The sequence below is a fragment of the Suricata suricatta genome, chromosome 6 (assembly GCF_006229205.1).
Source record: "Suricata suricatta isolate VVHF042 chromosome 6, meerkat_22Aug2017_6uvM2_HiC, whole genome shotgun sequence".
In the NCBI taxonomy this organism is placed as follows: Eukaryota; Metazoa; Chordata; class Mammalia; order Carnivora; family Herpestidae; genus Suricata; species Suricata suricatta.
In genome coordinates, this window is record NC_043705.1 from 132,715,874 (window position 1) to 132,730,514 (window position 14,641).

The following is a 14,641-nucleotide window of genomic DNA, read 5'->3' on the forward strand; positions in this document are numbered from 1 at the left end:
TCTTTTACCCCCCTCCCCCTTCCCCTTCAACCCTCAGTTCATTCTCAGCATTCAATAGTCTCTAGTGCTTGATTCTTTATGGTACTATTTTTTGGACAGGTAAATCAGCTTTTATTTCTTAGCACTTTTTTAAAGTTTTAATTTAAATTCCAGTTAATTGACATAAAGTGTAATATTAGTTTCAGCAGTACACTATAGTGACCCAAACGTCCATACCACCCCCAGTGCCTGTCACAGTGCATGTACTCCTTAATCCTGATCACCTGTTTGACCCATCCGTCCCCCCCCTCAGTCTCCCCTCTGGTAACAGTACTCTCTTTTTTCTCCCTTTGCTTGTTTCTTTTGTTCCTTCAGGTCTACATATGAGTGATATCATATGGCATTTGTCTTTCTCTGTGAATTATTTTGCTGAGCATAATCCACATCTTTGCAAATAGCAAAGATTTCATTCCTATTTATGGCTAAGTACTATGTATGTTACTTATAGTATATCAATATATATACATCAATATATATGATATATAAATATGTGTCATATATGATACATATACATATCAATATATGTGATATATATGATATTATATATACATATCACATCTCCTTTATCCATTCAGGATAGACAGGCCTTTTCCATAACTTGACTATTGTAACTAATGCTGCTATAAACATCTGAGAGCATGAATCTCTTTAAGTTAGTACTTTTATATTTTTTGAGTAAATACCTACTTATTCAATTGCTGGATCTTAGGGTAACTCGAGTTTTAACTTCCTGAGTAAGTTCCATAGTATCTGCCAGAGAGGCTGTACCAGTTTCTGTTCCCAGCAATACTACAAGAATGTTCTCCATTCTCCATATCCATGCCAAGAACTGTTGTTTGTGTTTTTTATTTTAGCCATTCTGAGAGGTGTGAGTATTTCTGTGATTTTGAGTGATGTTGAACATCTTTTCATGCGTCTTTTGGCCATCTATGTCTTTGGAGAAATACCTGTTCATGTCGCCTGTCCATTTTTTAATTGGATTATTTATTTTTGGGGTGTTTAGTTTGATAAGTTCTTTATATTTTTTGGATACTAATCCCTTATCAGATATGTTGTTTGTAAATAAATTCCCGCATTCTGTAGGTTGCCTTTTAGTTTTGCTGAATGTTTCCTTCACTGGGTAAAAAGCTTTTTATTTTCATGCACTCAATAGTTTATGTTTAATTTGATGGACTCAATATAGCCTCCAGAGGTACATCTAGAAAGAAGTTGCTATGTCCAATGACAAAGAGATTACTGCCTGTGTTTTCCTCTATAATTTTTATGATTTCAAGTATCACATTTATGTATTTAACCTATTTTTACATTTATTTTGTGTATGGTGTAAGAAGGTTGTCTGATTTCATTCTTTTGCATGTTGCTGTCCAGGTTTCTCAACATTATTAGTTGAAAAGACAGTGTTTCTCTCAGTGGATATTATTTTATGCTTTGTTGAAGATTAATTGACCAAATAGTTGTGGGTTACTTTCTGGATTTTCTGTTCGATTGATCTGTGTCTAGTTTTGTGCTAGTACCATACAGTTTTGATCGCTATAGCTTTGTAGTATAACTCAGAATACAAAATTGTGATGCCTCTAGGTTTGCTTTTCTTTTTCAAGATTGTTTGGCTGTTTGGGGCCTTTTATGGTTCTGCACAAATTTTAGGGTTATTTGTTCCAGTTCTATGAAAAATGCGTCAGCATTTCGATAGGGATTGCATTTAATGTGTAGACTGCTTTGGGTAGTATAGATATTGTAACAGTATTTATTCTTCTAACCATAAGTGTTTTATACTTTTCAGAGAACAGGTCTTTTACCTTTTTGGGTAGGTTTATTCCTAGGTATTTTATGGTTTTCTAATTAATTGTAAATGGGATTGACTCCTTAATATGTCTTTGCTGCTTCATTACTAGTGTATAGAAATGCAACAGGTTTCTGTACATTGATTTTCTCTCCTGTGACTGCTGAATTCATGTTTCAGTTCTAGCAATTTTTTGATGGAGTCTTTTGGGCTTTCTACACAGAGTATCATGTTGTGAATTGTGAAAATTTACTTTTTTCCTGACTGATTTGGATGCCTTTTATTTCTTTTTGTTGTATGATTGGTGTGGCTAGGATTTATAGCACTATAATAAATGATGAAGTGGACATTCCTGTCTTGTTCCTGACAATAAAGGAAATGCTCTCAGATTTTTCCATTGAGGAGGAATGACATTATCCCTGGGTTTTTCATATATGGCCTTTATTTTGTTCAGGTATGTTTCCTTCTAAGGTACTCTTTATCACAATCATCAACTAGATACAATGCAATTTGCAGTATGCATAAGCACACACAGTTATATTCTCCAAGGCAATACCATATAGTATTGAAAATGTCAAACTAGTGATATGCTTTATTGACATAAATAATAAATAAATCTCCTATATATGTATATGATGTTGAGCAAAAGAAGCTATGCACCAAAGTTATTATCTCTGATCATTTAATTATTTCAAGTTTATATACAGCTGAGGTAATCTACAGAGATAAAAGTTAAAATATAGATTATCTTGGGAGTTAAAATATAGATGACTTGATTTAATAATAAACTTTTACTTAGTAATCAAAATTGTTTCTTCCTATTTAGCAGCTGGAAGTATTGACTCTTACATCTATATCCTCTCCATGATTTTGATTCTTTGTGACCACTGGCCTTCTTTGCTTACTCGTGCTATCTCCACTTCTGCATAAGAGTTTAGTGCTCTTGGGACTGCTGGGTGGCTCAGTCAGTTGAGTGTCCAACTTCAGCTCAGGTCATGATCTCACAGTTCTTGAGTTTAGACTCCTTTGGATTCTGTGTCTCCTCCTCTCTCTGCCCCTGACCCACACATGATGCTCTGTCTCTGTTTCTCTGTCTCTCTCTCTCTCTCTCAAATAAATATTTTAAAAAGAAACTAAAAGTAAGAAAATATAAAAGTATCTATTTCCATAAGGTAACAACTCCTTGCGTATTTACATGTCATTTACGAAAAACTATATTTTCAAAAACAAAATATAGAAAAAAACCATTGTTTTACACTTTTGCAGATGTCTTTAACATCTGACTTAACTGACAGCAATCATTTCACATTTGTTTTTATGCTTTCAGTTTTTTGCAATCGCACCTGTCTTGGGGTCTCTGGAAAACTCTAGTGGGAACGACAGAGGGAATGGAGTGAAAAATGAACATAACCACGTAGCAGTGTTAAGAAAATAGTTCTCATTCCCTAGACCCCTTGATGGAATCTCTGGCACCCCAGTGATTCCCTGAACAACCCTGAGATCTACGCATGTACTAGAAGGAGGATATTTTTGGGGCCAAATAGACTTGAGTTCAAATTCCAGTTTTGTCAGTTATAGTTTTGTCTTTTCCTCATCTGCCACCTGGTTCCTTTAGTACCATATGAAATTATTGGGGAACGATTTTGAAGATGACATGCGATAACATTAAATTATTTACTGCTACTAACAATGACACCGGTCATAGAGTTCCTCTTCTTTGGAAACTTCACTGCACCTCAGGCTTTGCTGTATTTGTTTGATGTGAATTAATTCCCAATAGGTCTGTGAGTAAAATTTCAGCTTGAGTTCCATTTTGTCGATACATATAAAAAAGCTGATGCAAAACTATTAGCTAAGATATCACAGCTAGTCAGTAAAAGATAGGATCCAGGCATTCAAATGCCAGAATTCTTGTTCATTGTGTGCTGTCTTTGTTTGGCAATTAAGATATAAACAACAAATGTTTAGTTTGGTTTCTTAACGGACATGTTTTCCTCTAATATAACCTAATAAGTTATTTTTATTTAATCTAGTTAAGATCAATAATGGTTCCAAATTTATATTTTTCTTGGGCTCATTTGAAAGCACATTATAGATTTATGGTCCCTTTTTAAGCAACATGCCATATGCACCTCTACTTTGCTTGGTGAAACACTAATACTTCAACAGTGTTTAAAATGAACAGGGACGTCGGGGTACCTGGGGTGGCTCAGTCAGTTAAGCATCTAACCGGTTCACATCATGATCTTACGGTTCATGGATTCAAGTCCCGCATCAGGCTCTGTGCTGACAGCTCGGTGCCAGCTTCAGATCCTGTGTCTCCTTCTTTTTCTGCCCCTTCCCAGCTCACTCGCTCTCTCTCTCTCTCTCTCTCTCTCTCTCTCAATATGAATAAAAACATTATTTTTTTAAAAAGACAAATAAAAATGAGCTGGATGCCATACTAATTTCATATTTGCGGCAACACTCTAAAGTACACGCTATTATTATATAGTTTTTAAAGCAAAGATGAAGAAATTAGAAATTAGGCCACTTTGTCATCACCAAGAGATAGGGTGAAAATTTGAGCTGAGGTTTCCAGCACCAGAGTTTATTCATGTTACCAGTGAATTGTTATCATTAAATCTTCTCTGTTTACCTACAATATTATAGAGAGTAGGTCAAACATGTGGTATAAATATATAGCTTTTTGGCAATACTTTATTATTTAGTTGACCTACTAACACACCTCAAAGTGACAGAGCAAAAAAATGGGTCATCTTGATAATATGTGGTAGCAACTACAAATGTTCCCTTTGCCACTTTGCTTTCAACGGTCATTCATTTGTAGATGATGTGATTTAATAACACTCTTGTCCTGTATTTAGTTAAGTTGAGCTGCATTAGTGGTACTGGTGGTGATGATGATGATGATGATGATGATGATGATGATAAGAAGAAGGGAGGATGGATTGGCTGGACTGTTTAAAAAAAAAAAAAAGTTAAACTTGGGATGCCTAGGAGGCTCAGTGGGTTAAGCTTCCGACTTAGGCCCAGGTTAGCATCTTACAGTTCATGGGTTCAAGTCCCCTGCTGAACTCTATGCTGAGCATGAAACCTGAAGCCTGCTTTGGATTCTGTGTCTCCCTCTCCTTTGACCTCTCCCCAACCCCTTCTCTCTCTGTCTTTCTCTCTCTCTCCCCCTTTAAAAAATAAATATTAAAAATGTGTTTTCAATTAAAAAAAAGTTTCGCTTTTTTACTGAAAGTTGCTAGAAAAATCCTCTACTTTTGATTTCTAATGAAATAACAAAAGAACATTGATGATTATTCACATGGATAAAAGTTAGTATAGGTGTTTCCAAAATTATGTGAATTCCTTACAGTACTTATTATTCCTTTGTCATTTAAAATATTATATGTCTTATTCATATAAAATATAATGATGTGTTATGTACACAATCCTGTTTGGATATTGTTTCTATTTTTATGATTTTAATATTTTGCATAGGAATTCCTATTGGTAAGGAACAAAATGATAGATTTCAAGTAAAATAGGAACTAGCCTCAAGGGAAAAAGTAGTTGCTCGGTTAGGCAGTATTTCATAACTTTTCTAGATTATTACTTTCTTTCAGGACTGTTTTCTTCCTTCATTGTTGTCTGTCTGTTCCATTCATAAGTCTTGAGTTTACCTCCGACGCTTCCCTGCCATATCACCAGTGGTTCAGGGAGAACAATTTTGTTAACAGTCATTTATGGCAAAGGATAATCTGCATCAGACAACCTCTCTGCAGAATATTTTTTCAGACTTTTTAGTAGAATGTAGGCTCCGACTGTAACTATAATTTTAAACTTCCCATTGACTGTCGGTTGAAACTATACAGAAAAAGATATGCTATTTGTAGAATTCTCCATAAAAGGTTTAAAGATTATACATTTCAACATATTCAACTGACAACCCATGCTTTACTGCACATAAAAATAGTCACACATTGAAAAGAAGTAAACACTTTATGGACTATAAAACACATAGAACAAATTGTATTCCTTAAGTCATGTTTCAGAAAGTAAAACAAAACTTAAACAAAAATGACATGAATAATGGCTTAATATTATATATTATAATGACATAGCATAATACTAAGCAATAGGATTATTTTCATATTTTAAACAGTAAGTACATTTCTTCTGTACACTCTAGTCTTATATATTTAAAAGTGGAGACTTACATTTTGCACTTAGAAGGAAAAACTCAACTACAATACATATGTGGCCTTAAAATCTGAACATTAAAACCTTCTGATTTTCAGATTCCAGTTAATGTGGTATTTTCAAATCCCAGTTAATATTTTAAAATACAGTATTTATATGTAGCATGATATTAAATTTATGAAAAATACTTTTTAAGAAACATGAAAAGTTGTGAAATAAAAATGACCAATCCCAAACAGTAATTTGAATGAAGTAAGCTAGATGTACATGCGTATATGGTACATATAAACTATGCCTCACATTAGATTTATTAATGTGTGTACACATTTTATATATGTACAAGGTGTTATATGCATATATGTGTGTGTGATAGATATGTATACATCCACATATAGATATATATGTGTGTATATACATACATATGTATATAAGTATATATAAACTATGCCTCCTGTTAGATGTGTTAAAATAGATCCCTGTGATTCTGAAAGAAGAGACCAATAGCTTTGAAAATATACTGGACAAAACAATTATGGCTCTCTAAATCATTAGTAATATAAGAGCAAAACTCATGCTTAGAAATCAAATAAATCAAAAGTACTTCAGGGGAAAAATAATAGAAAAGCAGTGTAATAAATGATCGATGGGTAATTATTGTGTGGGGTTCTCGGTGCCCATGACTTGGTTTAAAAATTTTTTTTAATTCCTTGAACACTTTTCCCTAAGGGTGTAGTGGAATCTTCTACAACCTGAGCTCAGTAATAGTTTCTAATAATAATAATTTCAAATCAAATGCTTTCCAATAATAGTTGTTTTTTCCATTCCTTAAGACCAATGGCTCCAAACATTAGCTTCTAGACATTTATTTCCAAACATTCACAAGAATCATCTGAAGAGTTTCTTTAGTGTAGTTTTCAGACTGTGACTGCAGGTCTTGGTTGGGTTTTACCGTCTGCATGTGGGGCCACCTGCAGCATGTGGCCATTAGAGGAGGTTTATAGAGCACATTTTGGGACTTACAGGCTCAACTACCTTAAAAAGCCCAAGCACACATTCTCTTTTATAGGATTTATGCAGTCAATAGCATGGTGCTCCTCTTTCCAATTTGAAAGCACTCTGGACATGTAAGTAAAACTTTGTATTTATGAAGATAATAAAATGCATCCAAATATATCTTTTTTTGTAACTTTATTTATTTTTTTAGAATATAACACTATTTTTTTAACATTTGCAATTATTTTCCATCATTTACAATACAGTAGTTACAATGACACTCCAAATGGATAAGCAAAGTAAAAAATCAGAACCCCAACTTCTATTTCATGTAATTAGACTTATACAGAAATTAGAAGGTTAAGTAACGACTAGTTAATCACCTAATTTCACAGCTATCTGAAGTGGCGATCATTATATAGCAGCTTATCTATGATACATTCAAGATACATGATACAATTTATTACTTGCCCATAAGCTAAAACACAGCCTGCTTAATACCTTTCCTTAAATTCCACCTCTATACTACACTATACTTGAAGTCCATGCAAAAAAGTAGCTACCTTTTATATAGGAAATGGATGATTAAGTCTTTGGTGGTGTAAAAGCAACTTCATTTAAACACAACCACCCCCACCACCAAAAAAAGGAGAGGAAAAAAAAAGTAATGAAAATGATAAGGGAAAAACCCAAGACACACTTCCTAGGGGGGAAAAAAAAACAACCAAAAAAACCTCTTTTCCAAAGATATCTTTATAACTGATAAATTTCACATTTCTCTCTTCTTTCCTTTTTTAGGGAGGGCTTATATGTAGTGAAAATTTTTTCCTCAAACATGCATAAGCATCTTCTGCCCTGGTAATGTCCTAGGACCTTGTTTTTAAGATGGCAGAGATCACATCTTAATGAAAAAATTTTTATTGCTTCTTTTCAAGTTTTAAAATCTTCATTCATATCACAATGAGTATATATTGATGCCATGCTATCAAGAGAGTCTCAGAGAGTTTAAAAACAAAACTATTGTTGAAAGTAAAATGAACCCATGAAATGAATCTTTGTGTTTTGTATTTCAATATATAATTTCTACTTAATATCATGTTTACCAATAATTCAACCTGTTCTAGTTTACAAAATGTTTGGAATATCCATAGTTTTAAAAAATGTATATGGATTGTTTTGTCTTACATATTTTACTTTTTAATTTTTTTAATGTTTATTTTTTAGAGAGAGAGAGAGAGATGAGCAGAGAGAGAGGGAGACACAGAATCTGAAGCAGGCTCCAGGCTCTGAGCTGTCAGTACAGAGCCAGACACAGAGCTTAAAACACAGGATCTGTGAGATCAATGGCCTGAGCTGAAGTCAGACATTTAACCAACCAAGCCACCCAGATGCCCTTATGTAATATACTTATAATTATCCTCAGAAAATTAAAGTTTTTTGTAACTTTTGAAATAAAACATCCAAACAAGACATTCATATATACTATATGCATATATTTTGTAATAAACATGTGTATATTGCCAAATGTACACCTACCTTAATGTTATAAACAATGGAGGACATATCATAGTAGAATACTCTTATACTTATATTTCCTTTTCTGTTATTTCCTATACTTATATTTTCAAGATGAAGTAATGAAACATGGGTTTAAAAGAAAGCAAAAAAAAAAAAAAAGAGAAGAAAAAGACACTCATTGTTTTTGAGTATGCAATCATCTTCTCAAAGATGAGTAAAATAAGACTTGCCAAATGTGAGGTGCACAAATGATTTTGATCGTACTGGGGAGAGATCAGACATGGAGAATCATGATATATTATCAAAAATTTTAATATTCACACATTAGGATATGGCATCACTTGAATTTGGATATACAAAATAGTACAGTTTAGTTCCACCATCATCAACTGTAGGTTAAAAAATATTAAAAATAGTCACTTCCATCTACATGCCAAGGTACGGGCCATCAGAACTACCCTACAACATAGAGTGAGTATGTATAAAATTGGATTAAACTCATCAGTAAGGAATATAGCAAAATAATAAAGGTGATTCAAAGAGCACTTGAGATCTGAGTATTTATCAGCATTTAGGATTGAATGTTGGACTAAAATAAGAATAGTTGGTTAGATATGAAATTGAGTATTGACTTCAGGACAGTAAAACCATAACCTTTGATGGTACCTTTTCTAAAGGACATTTGCATTTGACCTGACAAAAAAAAAAATCTACAAGTTATCATGTAACTTTATAGAATATCGATTTTAATGATGAGTAAATAGCACAAAAAGCAAAGAGCCATTTTTCTAGATATTTAGATGATTTTTTGAGCACTTTATTAAAATGAGGTACTTAAAAAAGGGTGTGTTGTTTTTCCACTGCTTTATTTCCACATTTTGGATAATTTTTTCTTAACAGTATTTCTTTTGGTCTTTTCTTTAATACCCGTCCCTTCTATAATATTACTATCTAGTTTATGACACCGCTTAATAAACACCCCTCTCCTTTTGCTGGTTCAGTACTTCCCTTGAGAGAAGCAAGTAATTAAGTGTGTGGATTCAAAGGGGACCCCTGCAGGTCTATAGGCATCATGCTAAGTAAGAGTAAATAGAAATTGTTTGCAATGTCAACAATTAGAGCCGACATAGTCAATAAGAATTTAGAGGTGAGATTAGCAATAGATAAGCCACTAAATAGGAAGTATTCCTTCTGAGAGTTAATGGGATCTTTATTTGGAAAGTTCTGACATTCTTAGTGTTTCTCTGTGAGCATCCAAATGTTTCAAGCAGATTTTTCATTCTAATTTTAGATGTTTTGGATGTTGCATTAAAAATTCCTTCATGTTTTAAACAGATATAATTAAATACTATTTAATGTGCCCTTCAAAATGAGACACTTCAATAATTGACTGTGCATCATTCCACAGTGCTTAAGTCCAGAGCGAAGATTGCACCAAATTGATCTCTTGACATTTTTCTCAGCTCTTCATTTTCAAAGTAGTTGGTCTTGTACACATGCATATCAACCAAAAATATTGGAAATCAGAGAAGCTCTTCAGCATCTGTCAAATAAATCTATCCTTTAACGCTTAATTCACTTTGAAAGCTAAGTTCTATAGATATGATGGTTCCCTAAATGAGTGTAATTACTCTTCATTTTAGGGCTTCTAAAAAATGCTACTTTTTAAAAACTGCTCAGTTTGCATTTCCCTCAGTATGAGGGGATGGCATTTGTTGGTTGGAAGCCTCATTTAAATAAAACCTAATTTAAGGGCGCCTGGGTGGCTCAGTCGGTTGAGCGTCAGCTTCGGCTCAGGTCAGATCTCCCGTTCGTGGGTTCGAGCCCCGCGTTGGGCTCTGTGCTGACAGCTAGCCCAGAGCCTGAAGTCTGCTTCCTGTTCTGTGTCTCCTTCTCTCTCTGACCCTCCCCCTCTCATGCTCTGTCTCTCTCTGTATCAAAAATAAATTTAAAAAAATAAAAAAAATAAAAATAAATAAAACCTACTTTAATATATCTAAGTGCCTACTGTCAATAAGGCTCTGCTTGTGATAAATGGACTTTTATTCTTTTAACTTCTCAATTATTTCATCTCTTGTTTCTACTGAATGGGGATTAATTGTTTGATATATGGGACAATTAAAGAGTAGAAGAGATAGGAATGCACATAAAGGTGAATGTGAGCATGATGATTTGATTGCTCTTTTTTTCTAAAATAGGAAGTTGGCTTATGTCACTTCCAACAATGCATTAGGATTTGGCCTTGTGTAAATTGTGCTCTATAACTCACCTGGTAGGATATAATGAGGTTCCTAGCAAATGATTCATGAAGTCACCTTTCAAAGATCTAAGTGCTTTTAAGTATTTATTTAAGTTGTAAATAGGCATGATGTCACATGAAACACTCAGAAGAACCCGTTTTAGAAAAATTCAGATAAGCTATATCCAAAGAAGGAGACCCAAAACAGGAAGCGACTAATCAGACAAATCAAATATGTTACTTATATATCTGTGATCTCTCTGACACACACAAGTATTCTGTTTCCTTATGAAAGTTCAATATTCTGGTTTAATATCAATAGTTTTAATACCTAAATGCTTCTAATATTTACCAAATGTTTGCTATAGCCACAGCATATTTCCAGAAATTACAGCAAATACTGTGTATCTGCTGTTCTGATGAGTCACAATGCCATGTTTTATATTTATATTTATATCACAACCAAGGAAATAAAGAAGGCAAGTCAAGAAATTTACCGAACATCACCCAGGGTAATAAATGGCAGAACTGAGTTTTAAGTGATAATCTGGATCTTTCAGGCCCACATTTTACTCTTTTCATCATTTGCTTTACAAATATGGGCATTGAGGTGCATGAGTAGCTCAGTTGTTTAAGCCTCTGACTTCGGCTCAGGTCATGATCTCAAGTTCATGGGTTATTGGCCCACATAGTGCTCTGTACTGACAGCTCAGAGCCTGGAGCCTGCTTAGGATTCTGTGTGTGTCTCTCTCTCTGCCCCTCCCCCTCTCATGCTCTTTCTCTCTCTGTCTCAAAACGAAAATAAAACATTAAAAAATTTTCAAAACAAATATGGACATTATTGTCAGGTCAGCATTTGACATATCAATCCTTACCCCCTTACAATGGGGTTAAGAAAAATAAGTTAGTTGGCAAAAAGTGTTTTTAAAGAGTTATATCTTCCTATTCATTTTAAGAATTCACAAAGATTTTCACTTCACTTAGGACATACGTACCACCCTATAAAAATCTCTCTTTACAACATTACACTTTTTTTTTTAATCCCCATTGGATTCTGCTTAGATGAAACTACTAAATGTATTGAGCCAGTTAAGCTAATTTTAGTTAAAAGATTAGATTAGAATATCATTCAGTGGGCTCAAAAGAACCTTAATATCACATTCACATTCCTTTTGCTTTAGTTTACCAAATGAGAATATGTATACTGGTGGGTATTTGAGTGTACAAAGTAATTCACAGTAGAAAACTAGAGACACACGTTTTTCTTTTTATTGGATTTTTTTTTTTGTATACTGTTTATTGTTTAAGAATTTGGAAAACTTGAAAAATTTTAAGTGAGAATTAGTGTTTTTGATTAAAATATAAATTATTATTTTCTTCCACAGAACAGATTTTCATAAAATTCCTTCTAGATTTGAGACAATATTTATCATAGATCTTTAAAAAAATAAGCATATGTGGTACCACTTAAAAGAGGTATAATTGTGAAGGTTTTTGGTGCTTTTGTGCTTTAATTGTCTTCATGGATGAATTTAGTATTTGTTATACCTTCCACTTTAAACAATCACAAAGCTGTGTGAGAAAATGGATAGAGATTGTCTAATGCAGTGCCCAGCACTGAGTAGGAACTCAGTACCTGTTGGGTCTGTCAAACTGTCTCTGTCCTATTGGCTATAGAAATAACTTGGGAAGCATGACAAGATTCATAGCACCTTTTTCTGTAGACAGAACCATTAGCCAACGTGAAAAAGTACATTGCCTGAGGTTTTGCAATATTTCACGTGCCTTTGTTTATGTTGTAACATTTTAATAGATCGTAATATGAGTTCCTTATCTGAGTACCTGTAATTAGTATATTTTCAAATTTTGCACTCCCATTTCATGTATTTTAAGCATATGAGTTTTATAAAATGTTAGCAATTTGATGGGAATACTAGAACGAGTAGCTTTCTGTGTGTTTTCCTCTAAGACACATTTGTAAAAAATTAAATAAATTAAGATAAAAAAGAATAGAAAAGAACTTAAAAAAGATTATAAAGAGCAAGTTTGAATGCCCCCCAATTTGCATACCTAAAGGGAAAAAATATTTAGGAAACTTCTTTTAGACATTTTATCCACCTGAGTTTTCAAAAATGGGTACATTCTTCAGATGGTTCTCCATAAGTGGCTTTTGACACATAATAAATTAGCATCTAGTCATTTCCATTTCAATAATGAAAATGGTAATTGGTTATTGTAATATGAATAAGTAGTCTTTGTGAGCCTCTAAGGTATGTCAGATAGTGTATAAAACACTTGCTGTATATTATGATATATACCAATCAAAAATTATTTTGATAATAGTTATTATAATAGTCAGTGAAGCATTTTATCCAAGGTTTCATGTGAAGTAGGCAACAAATGCTTACCTCTTAGGAGCAAAGAACATGCTCATAATTTCCTACTTCGGTGACTTCAGATGGCACCTGGTAATTCCCTGTTACTGTAATCAGCATAATTCTATTTACTTGTTCTAGGTCATATATCCAAACTATAGTGTTCCAAAAGGAAAGGGAAAATATTCTTTTTCTTCTTTTGGAGTTTTATTTCTTATTGAAATAAAATTAACATACAGTGTCATATTAGTTTCAGGTGTACAATAAAGCGATTCAACAAATCTATACCTTACCCAGCATTCCTCAAGATAAGTGTATTCTTAATCTTCTTTATTTCATCCATCCCTCCACCTGCCACCCCCCTGGCAACAACTAGTTTGTTCTTTGTATTTGAGTCTGTTCTTCTGTTGTCACTTTATTCCTTTGTTCATTTGTTTCATGTCTTTCCCATATCAGTGACATCATATGGTATTTTTCTTATTTCTCTTAGCACTATAACCTCTAGAGGAACAATATCTATTTTTCATTGTATGTTACTACAGCCAGGTGTGCCTTGCATATAGGCAGCTGGGGACAAGTCAAAAATATATAAAAAATACTTTTAGTAGCTACAATGCAATTCTTTGCATGCACATGCTACTGAAGGATTTAGCTGGCCCCTTTTGATTTACATATTTGTTCTTTATAATCTCCACTACTACTATGAGTATCTTTGTGTTTACATTGTTGCAAACTTGTTCAAATCTTCTGTGGAGAAATTCCTGTAATTGTTCAAAGCCTACATCTATTTAAAATGTTGAGATATATTGTCTGTGTAATACTGTTTACTTAAATAGGCTTCTCCACTATTGCTTTCATAGTGGTATTATTCCCCTCACTTTTAACCACCTATAACATTGTGTTTTGTTACATTTAAATTATAGGTATTGGCTAAAATTTAATCCTACAAAAATTGTAGTATACTTGCTTTGTACTAGTAAATTCCAGATTTCAGGAGCTTACCACAGTTGATTTTTTTTACTTACCAGAAGTCTTTAAGAGCAGTGAGGGCCTCTATTCCCATAGTCATTCAGAGGTTAGTTTTTTCTGAGGTATGACTCAGCCTTCTTCTAGGGTCTCAGTACTTTCTCTGTCCATGCGGCAAGTAGGCTGAACAAATGGAGGATTAATCACAAGGCGTGAGCATGCCTAGAAGTGAGTTAATCATATACACCTGGATTCCATTACAATATAGTGACTCAGCAATTCCATACATCGCCCCATGCTCATCATGGCAGATGGCCTCCTTAATCCCCATCATTTCTTTCACCAATCACCCCACCCACCTCCCCTCTGAAACATTAGTTGGTTCTGTATAGTTAAGAGTCTTGTTTCTTGGTTTGCCTCTCTTCCCCCACCCTAGGATCATTTGTTTTGTTTCTTAAACTCCATATATGAATGAAATCATATATGGCATTTGTCTTTCTCTGATTGACTTCACTTAGTTTAATACACTCAAGCTCCAAC

At 33.7% G+C, this 14,641-nt stretch overlaps 1 protein-coding gene across 1 annotated transcript in view; it reads left to right on the top strand.

Moving 5' to 3' along the window:
• CDH18 (cadherin 18) overlaps positions 1-14,641 on the top strand; it is a 497,699-nt gene that overhangs the window by 97,130 nt on the left and 385,928 nt on the right. The window lies entirely within an intron of this gene.